Raw genomic sequence first — 25,085 nt, 5'->3', positions numbered from 1 at the left:
TTTTAAAAATTCATGAATACTCAAAGCATTTTCTTTTCCTTTGTAAAAACATCATCATCATAAGCTTTTCTTGGAAAGTCAAAGAGACCATGAGGATAGCAGTGCCTTATTCTAAAGGAAATGTATACTTTGCTAAGTGGCTTGGTGCCATCTTGCTGTATGACAACACGGTCGCTTCTAAATGTATGTGTTTCAGAGCTCCACACACCAAACTAAATCCATTCCAAATCTGATACTAGATCACAGGATAGAAACCTAATTAAAATACAAGTAGTTGATACTTGCAACCTAAACTTTGTGAGGAACTATTTTTGGAACATCATTCTGGTTTCATTTAATCTTTGTCTCTTAGTGGTCAGTTAAAGATCATAATTTACTGTTGTAGCAACAAAGTCTCATACCCTCCATTAAATGCATCATACAACACCTCTTCCACAAGAAGTAAATTCCACTATCCATCTCTTTATTATACTATCTAAAAAGCTAAAATCAAATAAGAAAAACATCCCATGTAAGTAAAGCCCAGAAGTTGATGATTACTGCCAGACCATCTGGGCTTGTATGGCTAATTGTGGGGGCCGCTCAGATTTATCAGCTTCTGTATTTTTTCTGATATTCAAGTTTTTTTTATGTTAAAAATCATGAATTTGAATAATGATTTAAATAATTTTAATAATTTAAAAATGCACATTTTCTATATTTATTAAGCAAAAAAAAAACCCACACATGTAAAATGAAAATGACACATACAATTTTGATATATAAACCTCCACGAATGCTCTACATTATTCCTTCCAAAGTAACTGAACACCCCTATTGCAATCACTTAACCAACCCAGGTCCTTCAGATTAAATTCTTCACTGATAATTCCTATTTATAATCCCCATACCAATTTCTACTAAGAAGTAATCCAAACAGTCCAAACAGTGATATGCCAAGGTCTACATTGAACTAATAGGAGGACCACACGCTTCCCATGGCCATGTGATGACATCCCATTGTTAGACAAGAACAGAAGTGCATAAGACATCACAGGTTATAGTTGTGACACACATGCAAACAAGATAGATCTCATGAGAGTTTTTGTCCTGTAAATGTGACCATAAATATGTCAGTACCTCCTGTGTCAGTGTAAGAAATGGATTTATAAAATGCCCATGATGAAAGGCCAAAACGACCATCTGTGAGAGGTAACCCAATATACAGCCTGCCTGCTGCCCAACCTCAAAAGTGGATGATTTTGTCTAGAAAGAAACCCACTGCCTTACATATTGACTGTCTAAAGTACAACTTGGCTTCTTCTCTCAACAAGCCATCACAGCCTGATAAGTTCTTGTTTGAAACAGTAGTGTAATTAGCTGTCCTGCCCTGGGCTATTTTCTCAAATGATGGGATCAGTTTTGTGCAGGTTTTTTTTGCTATAAGTCTATAGGCCAAGTGTCTCGGATTGGAAACAGTTCCTGGAATGCAGAAAGCACAAATACTTCTGTTATCATCCCTGCAAATGAAAGAGGACAGCTGCTTACATGGATTACACTTAGTTATTTCCACCAGAACTGTGGTGCTTGCGACCAGTAGATCGGTCTGCCTGAATTTGTGAGCCACATTCTTCTTTTAGATAAAACAGAGCTTTTTAATATTTTTTTTTTTATTTTTTCCAGAACTCTCAGTATTGATAAGCAAAGATGGATAATTGTAGTCAGTGAGGTTGGTGAAAATAACATTCCGCAGAAAACGTTAGGAGAGCCGCGAATATAGTTTAATTAAGACCGCGTGTGTTTTCAAATCATTGTACATTTGCAGAGCTGTTTTCACAGATAGCTTCCTAATGCTGTCATTACATGGTAATCTGTAACACGGCAGCTCATGATCACTGTTTCAGCTCCTGGAAAAAAATGTAAAAGAAATAAAAAAATAAAAAAACTCAGTTAAACAAAACAACAAAGGTACGTGCAGCAGTAAACACATGGTGTGAAACAAATCCCCAGAACCCCCAATATTTGTGGCTGAAATCCTGGAGCAATTTGGAAAAGTTAATTTTCGCGAGAAGTCACATATGTTGCCACTACCACCCTTGGAGACCGAGAAATAGATGCACATATTTATTTTGCTGTCTAATTAAGTACGGATTTGTGGAATATATTCCTTCTGCGCTACTAATGAGCTCTTTCAGTGCTTTTCTTTTCTGTTTCCTCCAGAATTCCGCAATAGAAAAGTTATGACACCTGACAATCACTGAGTCGTCTTGATTTTTTTTTTTTGTAACGGACACCAAAAAAAGCCCCATCTGTTCCGGCCACTTATCAAAAAGACACCGTTATACATTTCAGGACATGTCTGTAACTAAATATTTATAATATATATGTGCAAAGGCTTCCTTTCTTCTTTGCAGCTTGTTTAGACATTTCCTTCCTGATTGTAAATAGCAATTATCTGCAAGTATTACATGCTGCTTAGCTGCCAATTAGGCTTAAAATGCTATGAAAACTGGCAAATATTTTTGAAATAAACAAAACTAAATCTATTATTAATAGTAAACCATATAATACATATGTATATTTCTTCTTATGGCATTTATTTACTGAACACAACATATTTAGCAGCATTTCTGTGTATGGCCATTCATATTGTATCTGTCCCTTTGGCTGGTCAGAGGGAGTACTATATGGGTCTGCCTGTGTATAGCCTTACATAAAATAAAAATTATTTTGGTTGAGAAGAGAACCTTTTTTACTCCTGAGCCACACTCATGTTAAAAGTGTAGGTGAGCCACACAAGCATGAATTAGCACTGTGATTTGCTATTTGATAGCCCCATGTGGACTAGTGGCCTGCAGGAGGCTCTGCTTGGAGTAAAACTGTGTCTCCATTCCAAAACTTGTCTCCGAGCCAGAAATAAAAAATTGCCCTTTGAGGCCACTGGGAGCAACATTATAGGAGGTGGTTAGCAGCATGTTACTCACGAGCCACTGGTTGGGAATCACTGCCCTAGAGATTAAGCCTTACTCTCCAGTGTTTAAATCACTGACAGGGCAGTGTGCTGATCAGATTTCCAAATGCAGATCAGATTTACCTCTACTGGGGCTCATCAATGCAATGCAGGATTTTCCAGTTAGCATATGTATAGCCATACCTAGACTGGACTGGAGGTAATTGGGGCTTGGACTAAAAAAAAAAGGGTAACAGGGACAGGTGACACAAAGTTATATTCATTTTGTGCCCATAAGTTTACATAGCATGTGTGCCCAGTATTTGTAAATTAGTCCTCAAGTGGGGCAATGGCCATAGCTCTTGGTCATTATATGCAGATACTTTCTTATGATCTTGTACTTTTCCTTCTCTCTTATAAACTGTTCATATACATGTTTATAAAGAACAGTGGAATAGGGATTTATGGGTTACAATGAGGACCCTGAAATGCCCTCTGCTTTATGTACTGCCTATTGATTTGACTGAGAAGGAGATACAAAATGTTGTAGCTGCAAGGAATAAACATATGCACTCCAACTGCATTCATTTGCATTGCCAAGTCTGTGCTCCCTTAGTGATGGTAGATCAACATTAAATTTAATGAAGAAAAGTGAATGGACAAAAATGGTTAATGGTAACATGAAATCATTTGAGTAGTGTACTAGTTCCGTCTTATCTGGGATGTGAAAGGGGCATATTCTTGTACGGCTGTTCCCTGGACAATAGGTTCAAAAAGTTTAATTCCTTACCACAGGGCTACTTTAAATCACTAGAATTGAAACATTTATATGATACTAAAGATATCCATGCTTGAAGCTACAATAAATGTAGGCATGGAAATGGGCAATGGAAAAAGAATTTGATTTAATTAGGTTTCCTGATAAGGAACCTCTGTATGGTCTTTGCAACAACAATTGCATTGTGGGTATCCTAAATATAGACATGTCAGGTAACATACAGTGGGGCTCATTTATAAACAATGGGCAAATTTGCACCTGGCCAGTAATCCATAGCAACCAATAAGGGCTCTGGCACACGGGGAAATTAGTCGCCCGCGACAAATCTCCCTTGTCACGGGCAACTAATCTCCCCGAACTACCATCCCACCAGTGAAAATGTAAGTCGCCGGTGGAATGGCACACGCTGCGCAGGCGATTTTGACAAATCGCCGAAGTTGCCTCGCGAGGAACAGGGAGATTTGTCGCGGGCAACTAATCTCCCCATGTGTCCGAGTACTAAGTGATTACTACTGCCCAGGCAAAGTTTGCGTAGTGTTTATAAATCACCCCCACAGCGCGTATATTGTTAATATACTCAAAAACTAAGGCAGCCTTTGCTAGCCCACTGGATGCCTGCAGCCTGTCCGTTATATTTGGGCATCCCTTTGATACCCATGCCCTCTTGCAATGCTTTATTCTGCCACCCTGAAAAACATATAAATAAACATAATTCCACATAAAGAAGAGCAAGAGTCTGGGAAAGATTGTATCTTTTATAAGCACAGACAAATTAGACATACCCTACCCACCCAAGGAATTAAAGCACGCCCACACCCAAGGCAGCGGGAACGTCTCATTGAAATGTAAAGTCTGTGCTTGTCTAGAATTGATGATAATGATTGATTTTGTATGGTTGTGTTTTTTTTGCTTTTTTAAGCTTCTAAAGTTTTAATGCAGATGGATGCAATTATGTAATTTACATAAACACGGCACTTGTGCCTGCCCTATGGTACTGCAGCCAGATCACTCTTCATTACTAGACCTGCCTACAGTCCAAAGAGAGTTGACTTCCATTGCTGGCGACTGACACTTGCTAAGGGGTAGATTAAATTGTCACTGTGCTCTCTGGAGTCAATTTAAATCACATGTTGCTTAATCTTCCAGAGAAGAAAGGTCCCCTCAGAAGCGTTTCCATGTGGGAGACACATTTGCTTGTTAAGCACTGGTGGTTTTGGCTACTTAAAACCACTTGTCATATTTGGGTTGCTTAATGAGATGAAATTTTGCTGAGTCAATTAGATGCACATTTTTAAATTATACACATATATTCTTCTTTAGCAAATCTGTCTTTTGTATTAAGCAGAACATCTCTTGCATATCTCACAGTTGACTCTATTTAGTTGGGTCCATCCAGATGTGTAGGTCCAAAAAGGAGTAGACTTACCAAGAGATTCAAAGCACATTTACAATTGTTAGAAACTAGCTACACGTGAGAATACAGTTCTCCTGACTGGTCACTTCACTGGACACAAGAGCTTTGGCATAGTGTCACACAAGACCCATTCTTGTAAATATTTGTGTTTCATAAGTAAATTGATAGACTTTAGTGGCTGTTTTGAGTGCGTTAGACTGATATCTGGTCGGAAATTGTCCAGGTCTTGCTCAGGCAGGTTAGATCTTGGTTTGATCAGGGACCACATCTCATTGATGTGGACCTTGCGCTGACTTTTCATATCCTCTACGTTGTAATGCGATTGTTTGACCCAAGGTGGGCAGATCAGGGGGAAGACTCGCTCATTTGGCGACCTTTGCCAAACAAGCGAATATAACCTTGTATGGCCACCTTTACTCATATTTAACTTCAGTGCTGCAGGATAAACACTGCAACCACTGGCTTCTGGCAAGTGATACGTTCTCATTTAGAAGTCACTTTTTGTAGTCATTAGCCAAGCTTGTTTTGCATTTTTTATTTAAATACAATAAAACATTCAATGTACATTCATATGTATCCATTTTATACTGATTTGCAGTAGCATACAGCTTGTTTTGCCCTTTAAAAGATAGTAGAGGTAATTTACTAAGACCTGGGGCAGAAGTGCTGGCTGCTTTGTCCTCACTCCAGATTAAAAAAAAAACTGCATACATTACAGAGAGCAGGTACAGGCCAGCCCTGTCTTCACCTTCTCCCCCTTCTGTCTGTCATGAATACAGGGCTGCTGAAAGCAGGCAGTGCTGTATTCATGGGGTTGGCCTCACGTTTTTGCATGAGGACTGATGGTCATACAATAACATTGTTGAAGGGTGTCCTTAATGCCACCTACAACTCTAGAAATGTTATGTAAATGTTATGGTTTGTGGCCTTCATTTACAGGCATATGTACAAACTCCATTTAGTCATCTCCGCACACCAGCTAATAAAGTGCATCATTACAAAGGAAACCCATTATATATGTTTTTATAAAAATGTTGTTACAATCCCATTTATCTTTTCAACTCTCCCATTACTAATTTAATGTGAAAGTATTTTGTTTGCATTCAAGGCTGTTTTTGACTTCTGCAACCTTGATTGATTTTGTTCACTCTTTGTAACCCTCCCACACCACAAGCATAATGTTAAAATATTTGACATAATTTCAAATACATGCAGCGTTCATCAAAATAAAGCATGTGGTAGCAAGCCAATAAAAGCTGGAGAATGCTTTCTAAATTATGCCTGGACAGATGGAAAAGTAATTCTGCATTTTCACACTTCTGGCTTAACTTTGCTAGCTAATTTTATGAGTAAAATAGCTTGAAAATACTAAGTAAATTGCTTTATATGAGGGGAACTCCATGACACCCTGAATGTTGGAACTGATTTATTAACATTTGAAATAGGAATCCTGCATGTTTTCCAGAATCATTTTATTAAGCGGATTCGATTACATAGACCTATTTGATACGATTGGATTCCATTGTCATAGATCTATTGGGATTGACTATTCCATAATCATCATTTGTTAATCAGCCCCCTACTGTTAGTTCAGGGCAAGGCCAAGGGCAGCACCTGCTTTAGGAAAGAGACAACAGAGGCAATGATGCTGGTAGGTAGGGATAATGGCATTTTAATATATGGGTGCAGATATCTTACTCAAGGTTTAAAGGGGCCCTATAATGGTTTTGCTGTGGGGCCCAGTATAATTATATCAGGGATGTCCAATCTGTGCCAGTCTGGACTTAATATAGGCTTAACAAACCCCCCTCTGGCCCAAAAAATAGTGACCGTCTATGGCATCTTACAGTAGTCCCTCTGGCACAAAATCCACAGATTGCCAGTCTGGGACTGAATCTTTACAACCCTAGCTGGAAGCTGAAATTCAACAGATGGAGGGTCATAAATTGGATATTCATGAGTAATATTTCTTATGTTAAAGCACTTTCTATTGAATTACCCCCTTCTCTAAACATAGTCCACACGTTAGTAAGTACAAGTGGTTCTGGTGCTCAGTTGCCTACATAGACCTGTAGCATGGTAACCTACGGTGCCCCAGATTAGTTCCTGAAAAACAGAAGATTCTGACTTATGGGTTATTACAATTTTACACCTATCCTGGCCCTCAAGGCTTGGAACTTTATGGACAGCTATTTGATTTGATCAGGCACATCATCCCCCCAAAATGGCTTTGGAAACAACCACAGCAGTGCCACATAGGTTAGTCACCATTCTGCTGCTCCCAATATGGGACTTGCAGCTTATTCCTTCAAACATATCACTATAATATAAAGGTAAGCAGATGGTAACCAGGTCCATATTATTAGCCTTTTATTCTTTAAAATCACCAGTTATACACAGGGGAGAATGTTTGTATGATTAAGTGTATACTCTGTTGATGAATCAGGCATTTGCTCTCCCTACTATTAAAGGATTTGTGCATACCAGACAGGGGGGAAATTTCAACTGCATATATTAATGTATGCATTTTTTTACACACATATGGCTTTGATAATTCTCATGGCAAAGAGGCCAAAAAATGTGCTTATTAAATAAATCCTAACCCCCACACACACATGCTGGTTTACTGGATACCTTACCAGATGTACAGACACAAGCAACAGGCTTCTGGTTTCAGCCTTTACAGCAGTGCAGACGAGCAAGGGTCCCTAGTGGTATTTTCCTTGCACTGCACCTGGAGATAAATGTTGTCGTTCACAAAAGACAGTCCCTTACAGTTTCAGCACTCAACGGCAAATTGTTGTTAAGCAATTAGTTGTGACATTTTCTAGACATGTTATTAACACACTGTCTCCCTATTATACCCACAGTTCTAGCTCCTATGCAGAAAAGGAGGTATATATCCCCCTGAAGGAATCCGGTTGATTTAAGCAGGTTTTACATATAAATGAGACAAAGGAAGTTGTACTTGTTTATATTGCTGCCTGCTTTTTGCTTCCTGTGGAGTGCGGTAAAAAACACAGTATTACAGGGAAATTAAGCATCAGGATAGCAAGTAGTTCTCTGACATAATTACAGGTCAAGCGGCTGTTCCATGTTTAGCCCATGTTGATAAATGCTTGCAACTTCTGAGCCATAAATGGTATTGAGCGGGAGCTTGACAGCTCTGTTGAGAGACCAAGTGATTTTTCCGCTAGAAGTGGAGAATCGAGGCAGTCATTAAGGAGCTTTTTGTTGGATTTCTTTTATTTAACTCTGTGCTCAGATCTCATGCAAACCAAAGCCTTGTTTTAGAGATCAAGGAAACAAAACTAATGTAATTACTCCTAATAATTCCTAAGACCTTATTAATTATAGGCTGTAGAAGCAGTTCTTCTCTTCACACTATCCCAGTTTCAAGAGGTATGGGGGTAAAAGATATCTCTTAGCTGAAATTGATTTTTACAATGTTCAAGTTGAATAGTTTAGTACACGTCTGAGAAAAGCCTGGTAGTGCAGAAACATGGTATTGGAGAGTCTACATAATGCCAACTAGACATCAGTTACTAGCCCATTTCTTGGTACAGGTATAGGACCCGTTATCCAGAATGCTCGAGACCAAGGGTATTCCGGATAAGGGGTCTTTCCGTAATTTTGATCCTCATACCTTAAGTCTACTAAAAAATCAATAAAACATGAATTAAACCCAATTGGATTATTTTGCATCCAGTAAGGATTAATTATATCTTAGTTGGAATCAAATACAAAGCACTGTTTTATTTTTACAGAGAAAAAGGAAATCAGTTTTAAAAATCTGAATTATTTGATTAAAATGGAGTCTATGGGAGACAGGCTTTCTGTAATTTGGAGCTTTCTGGATAATGGGTTTCCAGATAAGGGATCCCTTACCTGTATTACCATTTAGCTTTAGGTGGTGTTAGTGCACCGGGAGAGGCAAGTCACCTTAGCTTCATCGGAAAAACCCTAGACAAGGCAGACTTGACTGCTTATAAGGCATAAACCAACAGGATGAGGCAGATATCAAGTGGTGAAACGGGTTCTACATTTACATGGCAGGAATTTGGCAAGAGAAGATCTAGGAAGAGACTTGAAGAACAAGGGGAGAGATGGTCAGCTAATTAGGTCCTTTGTTTTAATGAAATGACCAACTTTAGTTTAAGGGAGCCTTTTACAAACAGTAGGATTTTTTTTCCGATTAGGATTTTTTCGGATCATGTAGAAGTCAATGGCAGATGCCACTCCCCTTCTCTGGCAGAAGCTTTGGAAGAGTAGAGGTTTCAGTGACACAATTAGAAAAATGTCTAAATTTCGCTACTTTTTCCTGCACAGACTTTTTTAGTTCAGACTTTTAAGTAAATGTCAGACATGTTTGGAAATGAGTTTGCTTGAATTTTTAAAGATAAACCCATTAGTGTTGAGTTCTTTGCCATCTGTTTTAAGCCATTGCTTTGCAGTCTTATCATGATAAGACACATGCTTCAGATTTAAAAAGCTGGTGGGTACCTCCTTATCAGTGGATTTAGGAGGTCATAGGCCAACAGAAAGGCTTTTGGGGGGAGTGTGTACCAGCTTTCCTACCATAGCTCACTGTATGGTACACTTTATGGTGTTTATTAAGGTGTGGCTAGAGTAAAATATACGTCACACACATTGCTTAGGACTTTGGACTAAATTTTGTGTTTGACCACAAAACCTTTCCCCATTGCAATTGGGTTACTCTCATGCTCTTTAGCAAAAAGTTGTACTTTCTGATAATTCTTTTTGAGTATTAGCTTCATACTGTGGGGCTGCCCTTCTTTAGCAGGTGCTGGGCATCGTGTTCTTCCAGGGGTACAAAATAGAGAAATAATGCATAACTCATCTTAGTCTACTAAAAAAAAAAAAACTGAAGCTTAGGTGCTCCCAAACAGTGTGCAAAGCTGGTACAGGTCCAGAACCATTATCCAGAATCCCGTTATCCAGAAAGCTCCAAATTACAGGAAGGCAATCTCTCACAGACTCCAATTTAATCAAATAATTCAAATTTTTTAAAATAATTTCCTTTTTTCCAGTGTTAACAAGACAGTTCCTTGTACTTGATCCCAACTAAGATATTATTAATGTTTTTTGGGGGCAGAACAATCCTATTGGGTCTATTTAATGTTTTAATTTCTGTAGACCAGAAGTATGGTGATCCAAATTATTAAAAACCCCAAGTCCCAATCATTCTGGATAACAGGTCCCATACCTGTACATACTCTTCTCAAATGGCTTGCTGCAAAAGGTTGTTCTCCACAATTTAAGTACTTGGGGATTAACACAGCTCTTCAGCATTTGAAGACCATAATGGCCAACATTTCAGTCCAGGATATACTTCAGTAAAATGAGAGAATTGCTTATGGGTTGAATACTTTTTGAAGGCGCTGCATATAAACACACACACAAACAACTATTTCTGCACACTCCCCATTAGCTTGGTGTTTGCATACATTCTAATAGAAATAACATATTTTGTTTTTAGCAATAGCCCTGTGTTTATTTGCATATTAATCTGCAACATGTCAAAGCAATTTTCTGGGTTTTGAAGATTCCACCGAGTTCTGCACTCTCCCTTTTCCCTCATGGATTTGCAGCAAAATATGTGTCATCTGAGAAGCCTCTAATCAACAGATGAAACGATTTTTGTGTTCTTCTTTTTTTTAAGTTGTAAAACTTTGACGCACTAGGTGAAATCTTAAAAGTGCTTGAATTTTGCAGTAGTTTAGAGAAAACTAATCTAATAGCGCAGCCCTTTTCCGGATGTGAGCGGAGAGTAGAAGTTTTTCATTATTTATGGAGGCATAACTGGGGAAATGTCTTTCATACCTTTGAGATATTTAAATTGATAATATTTTTATGAACAGTCTCTGTTTTAATTGTCCCCTCCATTAGAAAGTAACACTCAGAAGTGTATTGCATTGTGTACACAGAAAACACATATTCCCTTTCTATGTGCTTGTAGTTATACATATAAGCAGGAGCTGCCGTATTGCTTGTCTTACCCGATACATAGTTAGTAAAAAGACTGATTTCTTTATGGGAACTGCTCTGGCAACTTCCAAGCAAATGCACCCTGTAGATGCAAGTATGGAGAATGTATGTATATCTTTATTTATAAAGTGATACTTATGTACGCAGCGCTGTACAGTAGAAAGGATTTTTTGTTCACTTTTACACAATACTATCTAAGGATACACAGAGGATAAGACTAAGATAGATGGATAGATTGAAAAACAGACAGACAGATAGACCGGGGCATTTCTGGGGTCCTTGCCGTCCTCTGTATTTTGCAATTTCCTTCTCAGTTAGCCAGACTACAGAAACAATATATTAGAATCCAGCTCTCCTCCAGCCAAGACTCCAGTTCCCACAATGCCTTGCACAGTTTTCTTATTCTGCTGCTCAGGTTAATCTCAGAATTTACAAAGCATTGTGGGAACTGGAGTCCTGGCTGGAGGAGAGCTGACTACAGATATGATGCTGCAGTGGTGTGAGTAGTAGGGGAATGAAAAGGAGACAGGTTGGACTTAGCCCACGGGACACTGGAAAAAAACCTGGTGGGCCCTGCCGACCCAGACCCGATCCAGACTACTCTGCCTGATTGTGGCAAAGTATAAGGTATGCATGGGGGGGGGTGGCGGGTGATTGGGGCCCCTGGGGTAGCAGCCCTGGTCGGCCTTTCACACCCTAGACCGACCCTGAAAGATGGAAATGCAAGAGAGACAAAAACTGATTTCAGCTGCAATTACATTTACAAATATCTGTAAAATCATTAACATTTTTAATGTTGGCCTTTCAGCTGTTGTTAAACTATAAATATATAATGTGCAGGAACACTCCTCAAAACTCAACTTCTACTTAAAAATCAGCCATTATAAAATACAACAGAAACCACGTATTACACGGAGGCTGAAAAATTGGTGTAAAGTACAGGATAATGTAAAATCAGGAGAATGCATTATGTAATATGTATTGGGGAGACCACAAAAATAAAACTGTAAAATGAGAGAAAACTTCATATCAGGGTATTTAAAATTGAGGTTTACTGTACATGAAAAACTAAGAAAAAGTCTCAAATGCCACTGAAAAATGAACAAAATGATTACAAACCATTAAAACCATAAGCAACCCCTTACAGATATGGGCTAACCAGTTTCATGCTTACCCAGCACTTAATCATAGGCGGGGATCAAAGCTCACCTGAACCCCAAGATAAAAATGTGCCCAGTGAAAGAAACCAGCTTTAAGCAACCTTCTAATATACATTAAAAAATACCTTGTGGTTTAAAACTTATATAAAAACTGAATTTGAATGGAAAACAGTATTTGTTTAGTTCTGACTCTTGCATGGTTCTGTTAAAAATCAGATGGCTTTTACTACATTGTTTCAAAAGTCACAACCACCAGGGCGGAGAACAGCAAAGGACAAAGTCCTGCCAGAAGCAAAAGCAAATGATTTTAAATAATAACCATAGCGTATAAATGTTTTAGCCAATTGGTCAAAATGAGATTTCCTCTCACTAGACAAGGGGTTCTATTGGAGTTTCTATCCATCTCTGCCCCTGCTCCTGCCCCGGCGCAATCACGTCCCATAGCCGAGTGAATGGGCAGTGCGGGCCGAGTGGGAGAGCCGGGACTTGGGTGCCGCTAAGAGTTAAGGGAAGCCCGCGTCTGCCCCCTCCTTCTGCCTGGGTGTAAACAGAGGAGCGGCAGCCTATCATGTGTGATTGGGAGAGAGAGCCAGACTGTGTAACGTGATACATTATAGACTGGTACTTGCACTTGCACAGCTCTGCCCCTCACTCACACACACACAGGGACCGGCAGCCGAGCACAAGGTACCCAGCCAGACCCCCCCCCCCCCCTGCTGCACCTCGTGGTACAGTCCGCCTGGATCCGCTCCATCCTCACTGCGCCCCGGTGTAACGCTACTGCCGCCGCCACTGCCGCTGTTGGAATGGGAGGAGGCTGCGCCTGTTAGAATCCCTTACACAAAAGCACCATTAGCATCTGAAATGAGGTGGCATTTTAACCCTTGAGGGAACCCACTGAAGATCCATAGAGGTAACCAAAATGCTCTTTATATTCTGTTGCTTTCTGTGTGAGAAGATCATTTGCCATGTACTAAGCGGTTTGCACTGGAGCAGTGGGTAGTAGGGGTGAGTGGGTCCGTTTGGTGTGAGCAGAGGATGCCTTTTGTTGGATGCAGAACAGACTGCGTGGTGCTGGGATACTCACCCTGCACAGATTTACTTAATGTAGTAACTTTAATCCTAATAATGCTTCAGGCTGTCTCTTTAGCTCTTGTGCAACTACAAGTCTCAGCCACGGCAGTCAGAGGATGCTTTGTAGTTCAGTAAAAGCTTGAAAGATACAGGTAACACATGTATAGTGGGTACAGTGAGGAGATGATAAGTGAGCTCCCTGCACATCTGGACTGTGCCATGCAAGTACTGCAATCTCCTCTCATTGCATGTGTTGGTACTGCTCCCTTTCACCCTGCTCCATTACTTCCCATCGTTATACCCCTGATATGCCTTTGGATTGTAAGCTCTTGTAATCAGCTAATATGCTTGTGTGTCCCCCTGTGGTACAGAGCTGCTCAGTAGCAGAGGGATAAGTGATTACTGGAATGAGTGGATGATCCCTCCTGAAACCCGGCAGGTAGCGTTGCACTGCCCAGACAATGTGCAGCAGCAGCAGCAGGGCCGGGCGAATAAACTGTGCTTATTGTCCAGCAATTCCCCAATGGCAATGCTGCTCTGTGTTTATTGTCCAGGCATTCCCCAATGCCGTGCGACTCCCTGACTGACAGATTAAGGCGGGGGCACACTGTAATTTGGGGATGTCCATGGCTTAATATAATCAGATGCAGTGCTGGGAGATTGTGCAGCTTGAAGATCTGATTCCCCCACCTCACCAGAGTGGAAATACTTTCAGTAATTGAAAGCAGATTCCCGTCTGGAGTTGTGCAAGGCAGAGGCTTCTTTCTTAAAATAAACCTTTTGTTCGGCGAAACTTTCTAAATGTTCCTGAAAGCAAGCGTAGAGCTGCGCCTGACCATTAATAATTTAGCCTGATAAATTGCCCATAAATACAGCTCGAATTAAGTCAATGGAACTCTTACGCTGAGTGAATGCTTAGCAGCCTGTGCCTATCTCTGTGCGTGTCTGTGTGCATTAGTATTGTCAGCCGCACGTACAAGTGTGACATTGTATCCTCATTCACAGCCCGCCTAGCATGGGGAATATTTCCCTTAACTCCTTGTGCTTTCTCTACCCTAAGCTTTAACTATGATTGGGCTTAACTTCCCAACTCAGAGTGTTGTATCTGCTTCCCCTGTTATCTATGAACTCTCAGTCACCCCAGAAAATCACACACAAATCTGATTGTGTGCAGGGATTTTATATTCAGGATACAGTATCCTCGTATTAAACCGTGCAGACAAAGAAAGGAGCAGTTCTTCCCATGTGGGCATCCAGAACAAAAGGTGATGGTGAAGGACAGGGTTTGGAAGGCATACATTGAGTCAAATCAGCTATATTGCAAATGGATCCGTCAGTACAGGTGCCAGCGCGTTTCGTGCGTGCATTAGGCCCCTTGATATTAAGCACAGATGACATGGACACTGGGCAGGAACAGAACCCTTGAAAACATTAAAGAAACTTCTTTATTGCAGTGAACATTTTACTGGCATTGGCTTTATTGCACTCAAGGTGTTAAGTGCTGATGCCATTGATATAGCGCATATTGGTGATGCAATAAATATACAACATTGTGATGTAATAAAAATGAAAGTCGTTGTAGCTTGTTTTTTCCGCTTTAATTCATTGGCTTTGATGCGTAGTTCTGTAGTGAGGCATATGGCAGGGTTATTCTGGGGGTGTTTAACTTTGTGGTTTTGTCTCTTGTTCCAGTGGAATTGATTGTCTCGCCGAGGTGCGAGGGATCTGCGCAATGATTTAGTGGCGCTTGGTTGTGGGGTGAGCAAGTCTTGGCTCTTCATCTGAGGCATAGCATTCTGTTTTGGGTGATGTGAGATTAAACAGGAAAGAGGGGGATCTTCCCTGTGTGATTAAAATACCTGGGAACATCTGATATTCTCCACAAGGGTCCCTGATGAGGTGCGACCTGACGTGCATAGTGATTTATTTTATAGAACCGTACAGTGTGACTCATGCAAGAAAGAAAGGCATAAAATACATTTATTGCTACAAGGACTCTGCAGTTCAGCACTTGCCAACTTCATGTAGACCCCTGTCTTGTATAAAATGAGAGCAAATTGAACTTTTTTTTTAGATTAGATTAACTCATTTGGTCCAAGAGGAGCAGAGCAGATGCAATTATTGGTGCAAGGAGAGCCTGCAGTGTTGTTTCCGAGTGCAGAAGCTATTTATTTGTAGCATGAAAGCTGACTTTAGTTGAACTCCTTCTAACCCCTTCCAGACCAGCCATATTGATTATGTGCTTCACTTAAAGCCCTGCATAAGCAATCAGTGCATGTATTATAGTGCAGGAGGATCATCAGCGGCAGAACTTGGAGCATTACTGACAATCGTTTACTGTAAGGTTACAATCCATGAGGCAAATCCGCTGAGGGATGGGCAAAATCTATTACTCCTGCTCTGTATTCAAGCGAGAAACAGAAGCCCAGCACTCAGAAAGGGAAGGTTACATTACAGCTGGCCAGCAATGTCCGGCCAAGTTTCTCCATCCAGAGCTGAAGTCATGGGGCGGTGGGACAGAGGTTTAACAGCAGTAGAAAAATGAGCATCTTGGAGTGCTCTTCTGCGCAGTAAATCACTCTGTAAAATTCATGTAAGTGCTTACAAGAACTGGAACAGAACTCTTTCCTTCTTGTGGGACTTGGAACACCTATTTATCACACTAAAAGGGAAGTGTATGTGTGTATGCATATATACATACACATTTATATACATACATATACATTACTGAACCCGTGGATTCATATTTATATATATATATAGAGAGAGAAAGAGAGAGAGACTTATATGGAATTATCTGTCCATATATATGTGTGAGCTTATACAGAGCACACACATATATATGGACAGACAAGTAGATAGCTAAATGGTTGATATATTAGATGAATGATAAATATAAAGAAAAATTAATGTATAGATGGAAAGCTATATGAAGCAATAGAAGGAAGGATATGTTGATAGAATGATTAAAACACAGACCGACAGATAACAATATATAGTTATAACAATACAGATAGATAATAGATACAATAGATAAAAAGATAGAACATTTGATGGGCAGATGGACAGAGAGATGATAGATTGTGCTGGCTTTGTAGACCATTTATTGACTCTTAGGGGCCTGGAAATATTACCTGGGGCTTAAATGTGATTCCTGGTGAGACTTAAATTAGTGGCTGTTTTTAAAATTAGTTTTATTTATCTTTATGCTTTTTCTCTGTCTGTCTCTCTTAGCACATTGGTGCATGGTCTATATAACAAAGCATATCTGGTTAGAATGTACAGTTTTTAAAATGAGGGCAGGGATAAGAGATGGAAGACTTCCCCTGTGCCTGTAAGGAGAGGGCACAAAGTTGGCCAAAAGAACCGACTATTTCTTTGCTGAGTGCCAAGTATGTGGAACACCCATTGCTTATGGTGGAGGGTTAACCCCATGAAGGTTTTTAGCACTCTGTCGTCAGCAGTATTGAATTAGAATTTTATTATTACTTCTCTGCTTTTTCCTGCCTAAAGATTAAACTGTCTGGTGGCAGTCAACTTTTCCCACTGAGTCACTTTTATTTCACCGGCTGCAGAGCAGGGGGAAAGTGATGGCTTCTTTAATACGAGTAGCATTGTTCTAATTAATGCAGGGAGATGGATTAAAACCCTGCATTGGCGGTATTTGTTTCTGTAATAGGCACATTATATAAGTGTTGCTAAGCACCTGTCACCAGGGCCAGTAACTTAAAGTGACCCAGCCACTGCACTTACGCTGAGCCATAGCTTAAGTGCATTTCTAAAGCATTCACAAGTCCCAGCACAATGGCTGTTGAGAGGTACAAAATCCTATTTTTTATTGTGATTGCCAATTAAAGGATAGAGCTGCTAAGATTCATTCAATTCAGCTTCAAAATCCCCATCCACTTTAACCCTTTTCTATGTAACTTTTCTAGCCCCCTCTGGTGGATCTATATGGGGAAGTCTGTTTCAGCCTTTAGCAGGGATTGTATGGCAGGGACTATCAGGCAGCCATACCTGTATCCGAAATAAAAGCCCCTTCCAGTATAGCGGTAATGAAGACATAAAATGCTTCCTTCACAGTGTATTTTGAATGCAGGAGGCCTCTTTGCTACAGCTTTTTTTCCGTCCCCCTATTTAAACGTGACATGTATTGAATGCAGCAGATACAATCAATTCTTCAGGTCCTGCACTAAATCTGTACACTGCTCTACACGTGACTTTATTTCCAATGCACCTTTTGTTATGTGTGCCATGCAGTTTGTTTCTTTTTCCACTGAATAGGAAAATACAAATAAAGGAATCCCTGTATACTGTGGTCTTTGTTTGATTGTGATTTCCCCCCCACCCCCCCCCCCCCGCATATATCTTCCAATTGTCACCGCTGCCTGTCTTAACGGGCTTATACGCTTTAGCCGCAGAAAATGTCATATGTGACTAAAGGCAATTAGCAAGACATCCGTAATCATTCCGTTGTGTGATCCTTTCCCTGGTTCTGTGTGTTTTGAAAGGGTTCCACTTTCAGACAGCAATTTCATGTCTAATATGCCTCATGACCATCATTTATCAGGAAAAAAGCCACATGGTGATTCACCAATTAAAATGTGTTGCCTCTGGATTAATTCCAGCCACGGCTCAATTATATATATGACATTTTAGGCGCATTTTACTGGGCATTTTTTATTCTTTTGGTGTGTAAAATAAGGTTTTTGGGCGCATTTCGTTCAAGAACCCATTCCTGAAAGAGGCAAAGTAGTTATATTTCACGACGCAAGAGCAAAAAACAACATTTCTGCTCTTAAATCCCGTATTTGTTACCATTTCAGTTTATTTAAGAACAGAAAATACAAAATCCTGGCTGAACTTGAACATTTGATCTTTCTTTTTGTTTTTAATCAGCCAAAAACCAGAACCTCAGACCTCTGGAAGTGCAGCAGAAGCGCATTCCTCTGTGTCCTCAAGCTGCCAAAAAATAGAAAGGGGAAGGAGGTTGTGGCTTGGAGCGTCTCCTCCGAGGAACAAAGAAATAACTTTTGTTTTCCCTTTGACACTGTTGATTTTCTCAGTGTGTGCATATATATATATGTGTGTGTGTGTGTGTGTGTGTATATATATATATATATATATATATATATATATATATATATAAAATTGTGGGAAGGGAAGGCTTACAAAACAGTTAGTTATTTAGCTAGTACTTGGAATGATGGACTATCTGTTCATATTTTCATTGGCAGTTTGTAGGGCAAGATAAAACAAATGGTTCAGGTAGGACATGATTTTATAGGGGTGCCCTGAGTCCATGTTTTAGGAAACCTTATGGAAATGGGCCAGATTTGTGCAGTTTCTGCATGAGTCAGACTCAGCCAAATCCTAGTTTTTTTGTTACTTCTCAGCCTGGGATATCTAAGGACAAAGCATTATACCTCATATCATATGAAATATTGATGATCACAGCTAGGTTTCGGCTGTTACAGTGAATCACAGTTGACATTGTGACATTGTGAAGTGTTTTTGGATAGGATGACCATGAGGTGCTACAGGGAATACATGTAGCCTTTTTCATTCCATCAGGTCTGAAAAGGCTTTTTCTATTAGAGATGCACTAAATCCAGTTTTTGATTTGCAAAATCCAAATCCAAAATCTGCACCCTAATTTTTCTATACAGATATGAGCAAAATCCAAACAATTGCAAATACCCAGAAAAAAAAAGTGTGCTTTCAAGTCACATGACTTAAGGGGTCGCTAAGAACTTCCAATTCTTCAAAAAGTGGCCAAATTCTGCACTTAGTAGGACTCCTAATGCCCGTTTTGTTTAGGACCTTAGAGGTTCAGGTTGGCATCCGCATTGTAGTTTCATAAGTGCAAATGTTGGTATCAGTATAAATACTAGGGGAAATCGCCTGTGCTTTATTTTTCCGCTTGCTGGAGGGAACTCTCATTCCTACGCCAGTCTTTAATGCAGTGCCTATGGCAGTTTAAATACTCTGTAATTATTACAGCATCCTCTGCAATAAGCGCAATTTGTATGTTTGTAACTAGAATGCACAAGACATGACTGCTTTTTCCAAACAAAATAACAAAATATCCAAGCAGAGCATGTTGCAACATGTGTGACATTCTTACCCTGACCAATTCTGTAGTATTCCCACGGTCTGATAAACCTTTCATATGTATCAGGGAAGGTCAGGGGAAGGTCATAGAACAAAGAATTGGTCATATTTACTGTTCCTTATAACATATTAAAGGGGAACTACACCCAAATAATAATAAAAAAAATTTTTTTTGCGTAATGAAAGAAACTTCAGATGAAAAAACGGTATTTTTTTTTTTTTTACAGTTATTTATAAATGTATTTGAGCTGAAAAAATTATTCTGTGCTATTTCTGACTCTTGAAATGATGCACTAAAAGCCAGTTTTCAGGCTCCAGTTCAGGATACGTCATACATAGAACAGAAATGGCCAAATAGCTTTCAGTAGGAAACACATTTGCAAATAACATTAATACCAATTTGATTTCAAATCTATTGAAAGGCTGCTTAGAATTTTCTTCTATGATACTAATATTACATTATGTGGGTGTAGCTTCCCTTTCATTTTAAGACAGATGAGGGAGTGGCAATGTTTGACTTTTCAGGTTTTAAACTTTTATCAAACACCACTTGCAAATCCATACTACCTAAGGTTCCCATCAGTGCAATATAATATCCATATTCTATGCCTGTAGCAGTGTTGAGGGTCGCAAACTACTAGTCCCAGTCAAGGTCAAGGTTGTGACTAACGAGGGTTCAATCTAAATTGAGAGGGAGACTGGTTAGGACTTGTGAGCGTTGATGTTTAAACTAAAGCTTGCCATACAAGGGCAGATTTAAGATACCAATTTGGCCCCCTTAGACCAGTTCGGCAGCTTATCTACCCATGTATGGGACTCTCGGCAGGCCTACTCGATCAATATCTGCACGAAAATCGGGCAGATGTCAATCGGGCAGTTTTAATTTTCCACTAGGGCCAAATGATGTGATCAGCCGAATATCCCCCACCTTAGGTGGATCTTAATGTGTGTAGCCAGCTTAAGACTACAAACCCTTAATGTCTAAGAGCAAGACCAAGTTCAACAGTGCACAAGGCTAAGAAAAAAACAGATCAGATGAAAATATGGTCCTGAGACTGGTCAGGACTGGTGTGAAGAAGCACAGTGCCATATTGAGATAAATAGTATATGTCTGGCTGTTAGAAGGGTGTGAGGCAGTTGCAGGAAGGAATGCCTAACAATTTTAGCAATAGTGCATAACTATTGTTTTACACCACAAGTTGTACCTTTATTAGTGAGGTCCCTTATAAGTATGATTGTGGACTGGGTACTCCCTGCAAGGAGTTTCCCCTATCTGTGTGTGTTTTCTCTGGGAACTCTGCATTCCTCCCACTTTCCCAAGTAATACAGACAAGTTCATTGGCTGCTAGGGAAACTGACCCCACTGGACCACCTGAGATTGCAGGGCACTTATGTGACTGGGTAAATATGTCAGTGATTGAGAAATAAAGCATAATAGTAACATATAAACAGGTATTTCTTTGCCAGTAAGGCCAGAATATGTGTGGACAAACTAAGAATGTGTAATTCTATATATCTATAATTATGTACAGACAGATGGTATTGGGCACCCACGCTAGCATCCCTGAAACAGGTAGATTTGAGAGATGAGCCTGAGATGTGGTGCTTGGGTGGGGCCCTGTCTGGGGAGAACAAGAGAATGTTTCTACGTCTCGCAGATGGAATCCAGGCATGTTTGTGACACAAGACAGATACTGCGCTGCCAATCTGATAGGAAGCACATCAGCCTGCTACAAAGAGCTCATTATTGCCTAATAGCAGTTACATTCCAGACTATTGGCACAATATCATCTCTCTTTTAGTTTATTATTTATATATATATATATATATATATATATATATATATATATATATATATATATATATATATATATATATATATATACACATATATATATATATATATTTTTTTAAAAATATCTTTTCACTTCCATTTCCAGATCTCATAGCATCCTGCTGTGGGGTATTGTCTTTCAGTCTGTGAGAGGTCACGTTTTCCAGGATGAGTGAAGGCCTGACCTTCTTAGTCCTGTAGAGATATAGGAATAACAGATGCCACATTAATGTTCCCCTTTTGTCACCAAACACATGCATTTGCTTTCCTAAGATAGACAGGTACATAAAAGAGAGAACATTGTGTAGACAGGGCTGTTCCTAGAAAGGTTCTGGGAGTTCTGGGAGCTGTAGTTCAAAGGTAGCCTAAGGTCTGGATTTTGGACTTTCTTAGAATATTATGGCCTATATGAATTTTCATTACACTGATCTTTAGCCATAGATCAGTTTGCCATAGAACATTTATATTTACCATCTTACCGTCAGAGGGCCCCACTTCTCACTCAACTATTTTGCCTTGTATGCCTATATCTTTGTCATATATTCTGCAGAAAAAGATATAGAGAGAAGAGACTAGTAGAATAAGGAATATGAGGAGAAGATGAAAAATATGTGGAGAGTGGGCCAATGATGTAAGGTTTTCTGGCAGTCCCCCAACAATACGTTAACATAGAACCAAAGGTCAATGCATGCTGGAAGAGGTAGTTCTGCAGCATCTAGGTACCTAAGCTTAGGAAACAGGGCTTTATAGAAACTGGGGTTGTATTGACTGGGCTAAGCTGTTTGCCTTGCCTCTGGTATAGTTCAAAGAAAACAGTAAGGACTAAACTTTTATAACCACTAGGGGTGCTATTAATGAAAAACTAAATAATACCGCTAAGGTGACCATCTATATGGCATATCCAAATAAATCAAAAAGTCCAGTATAACAAGCCATGCCTTTGTGTGCTAATATATCCGCAACACAACTTACTACTATAGGAGTTCTTTTACCATGAAATTTGGTGCATACCATGGCACCATTACCACACCTTGAACTGTAATATATCCCCGTTTAACCTACCTGTTGTACAGATAAATAGAGAGAACAATTTATAGAATAATTATGCTCTTCTAAAGGAAAGCACCATGAAGCGTATGGATCTTCTTTCCATAGCCCTGGGCACATTCAATCTATTTCCAATACTATTAGGTAGGTAATGGCTGCATTGTGTTGCAGAACGATTCCATTTGCCTCCTTCTCTTGGGGAGCTAAATGGGTTAAATCCATAAACGGTTTTAAGTAGTTATTAAGGGAGCTTGAAATTGTAGCCTGAAACCCTTTCTAGGTTGCTAACTTTAAATAAAGCAGGATGTTGTGTTTAACAAAGCTAACATTGTTAACCTTCCCTAATTATTAAACACTTGTTTAATTTTAATCATCACTTGGAAAAAAACAACAAAAAAACGTGCCCTAGCGGAGGAGACAGCTGGTTAAGCTCTTAAAAGTTTCGATTCCCGCGATAGCAGGGGGGCAATACATCTTCTTAATTAAGTGAATCTTTGTTTAGGGAGATGCTTAAAGGCCAGTGTACTTAAATAAGGCTATTTAGATTTGTGATAAGGTCGATGGTAGATGTAAGTGAGCAGTTTAAGCATATTATCCTACTGAGCAGAACTGGAGCATTATGGCATAGCAGTTACATCATACAGTAGCGCGAACATTTCCAATTAGCTGATTAATCCCATGGTTGTCGGATACATCAACAAAACTATTAGGGACAGATTATGCGTTGAAATCACAGGCAATCTTCAGCAATGCAGCTGCTGCATTCTGGGAGTTGTAGTTCTTCCACAGCTGCAGTGACAAAGGTTATAGATCAAGCCTTTCGGTTATCGTACTGTAGCTATTGGCACTGCAGTATGCCACACTCTGATGCCTCTACAAGTCATGTGATCTACTTGTGCCAGCTGTGGCATTGCTTTATTAGCATTATCTTTATTTCATAACAATCTTATATAAACATTTTCTCTTTTACCTATGATCACAATAATGGCAACTTTGAAGACAGTGCTTTTGTATGATAAAGGAAACACCTCAGCCGAAACCCAATTTCTAAATATGGTATGTTTTTATTGCTCTGATTCTCACTGCATAAAGGGCCGGCAGCCATAATTAAGCAATGTTTAATGGAGTAGCTCACCTTAAAATAAGTGTTTGCTGTGTTATAGGCAGATTGCAAGTGGTCTTTATTTTTAGATTGTGGTTTAGAATATGTACATTTTTCACTGTGCAGCTTTCAAGCTTTCCAATTATAACCGCTATTTTGTTGCTAGGGCTTAATTACCCTAGCAACCAGCCAGCAGTCTGAAACTCATTATGGAAAATGAATAGAGATAAGAAAGAATAATATTACAAATAGAAAGATCAGGTTAGATTATTCCAAAACTATAATAAAAGCCCAACAGTAAAGTGCCTTAGAATATTACTGTGCAAATCATACTTATTGTAAGTTGAACTTCCCCTTGAATGTGTCTCTGTTTATATGTTTTGCTTAACCGCAAATTCATCTCTTTCCTTGTCAGATTTCCCAGCTGCCACATTTCATTGCCAAACTGTAAGTCTGCGATACAATAAGACAAGCCACCCTCCCGATGCGCCGGATTTCTGGTCCTGCGTTTATTTTGTGCGTTTGATGGATAGGGGCAAATTTGTCTTCTTCTCATTAAAAATGCAGCTGCCTGACCATTCCATCGCTGCTTTTAAGGCTCGTTTAATGATAATGTTTGGTCTCTTTGCAATAAGGCTGCTGTTACGGCTACTTTTTAAATTGTTATTAAGCAATTAGGAGAAGAGACCTGCGGACTTCAATTTTAGCTCTGAGAGAGAATTTTTGCTCTTTGAGCTTGGGAAATGGCTTAACCCCCTGAGGCCCGGCAGGGTTACGCTTCTTGTGCCGATGCCTGAATATCACATCTGCAGAAGGGAATAAGCAAGACATTTTCACAGCAAGTTGTTAATTTTTCAAGCTTGGATAGGGACTTTGAAATGTAAAACCTGACATATTTCATATCAAATATATTCAAAACAACCTATTATTTTGTTTAAGCGATACATAAATTACATTTACAGCAAGGTAAAAACAAGCAAGGCTTTAAAGGGACTGTCTCTCTAATGATCAAAGTGAATACCATGCAGTTCCATGGGCTTATTTGTGTATACTTCTACACTGATCACCTCCTCCTAGTCATCCTGTGATTAGCCCTTGTGGTAATATGCTGAGGGATGTCAGAATCCCTGAAGGCCAAAATAGCTGGATATGGATCATGGGAATTGTAGTTCATAGTATCCAGAATGTAAGTTCTTACACAAATATCAATGGGTCATCTTCTACGACAGTTTCTAACCAAAGCTGTTACAGGGTGCGTTGTAGCGTAGTTGCAGCGTAGCAGCGTAGCAGCATTAGGTTGCAGGTAGCACCTTCCAGATTTAGAGTTATAAAAGTGGAAATGAACAAAATGAATGTGTCCTGTGGAAATATCCCAATATCCAGTTTTTGCTATATTGCATGCAGGGTGCCTAGGGGACAATGATGCAAGGTGTGGGGCAGAGCAAGTTGCTTCAGGGTAAATTGCATGTTGGTGGTGCAGCGCATGAATACAAATCATCATGGTAAGCCGTGCCATCTCATGATGCAATTTGTAGAATCAGAACATGCAAGCCACGGTGATGTAAATGCCTGTAAGTCAGTGACAAGTGCCTGCTTCTGGTGCCGTGACAAAACTGCTGTGTCC

At 39.7% G+C, this 25,085-nt stretch overlaps 1 protein-coding gene across 7 annotated transcripts in view; it reads left to right on the top strand.

The window, feature by feature from the left end:
* tenm3 (teneurin transmembrane protein 3) overlaps positions 1-25,085 on the top strand; it is a 580,699-nt gene that overhangs the window by 303,546 nt on the left and 252,068 nt on the right. The window contains exon 1 of one of the 7 annotated variants that reach the window (XM_031895447.1): positions 12,709-13,203. The exons of the other annotated variants lie outside the window; for them this stretch is intronic. The gene's annotated coding sequence lies outside the window, so the exon portion shown is untranslated. Of the gene's footprint in view, positions 1-12,708; positions 13,204-25,085 lie in introns of those variants that run through there. 7 annotated transcript variants of the gene reach the window in all.

This window comes from Xenopus tropicalis, chromosome 1 (assembly GCF_000004195.4).
Source record: "Xenopus tropicalis strain Nigerian chromosome 1, UCB_Xtro_10.0, whole genome shotgun sequence".
Classification (NCBI taxonomy): Eukaryota; Metazoa; Chordata; class Amphibia; order Anura; family Pipidae; genus Xenopus; species Xenopus tropicalis.
The sequence above is the reverse complement of the archived record's forward strand: the minus strand, read 5'-3'. Positions and strand labels throughout refer to the sequence as shown.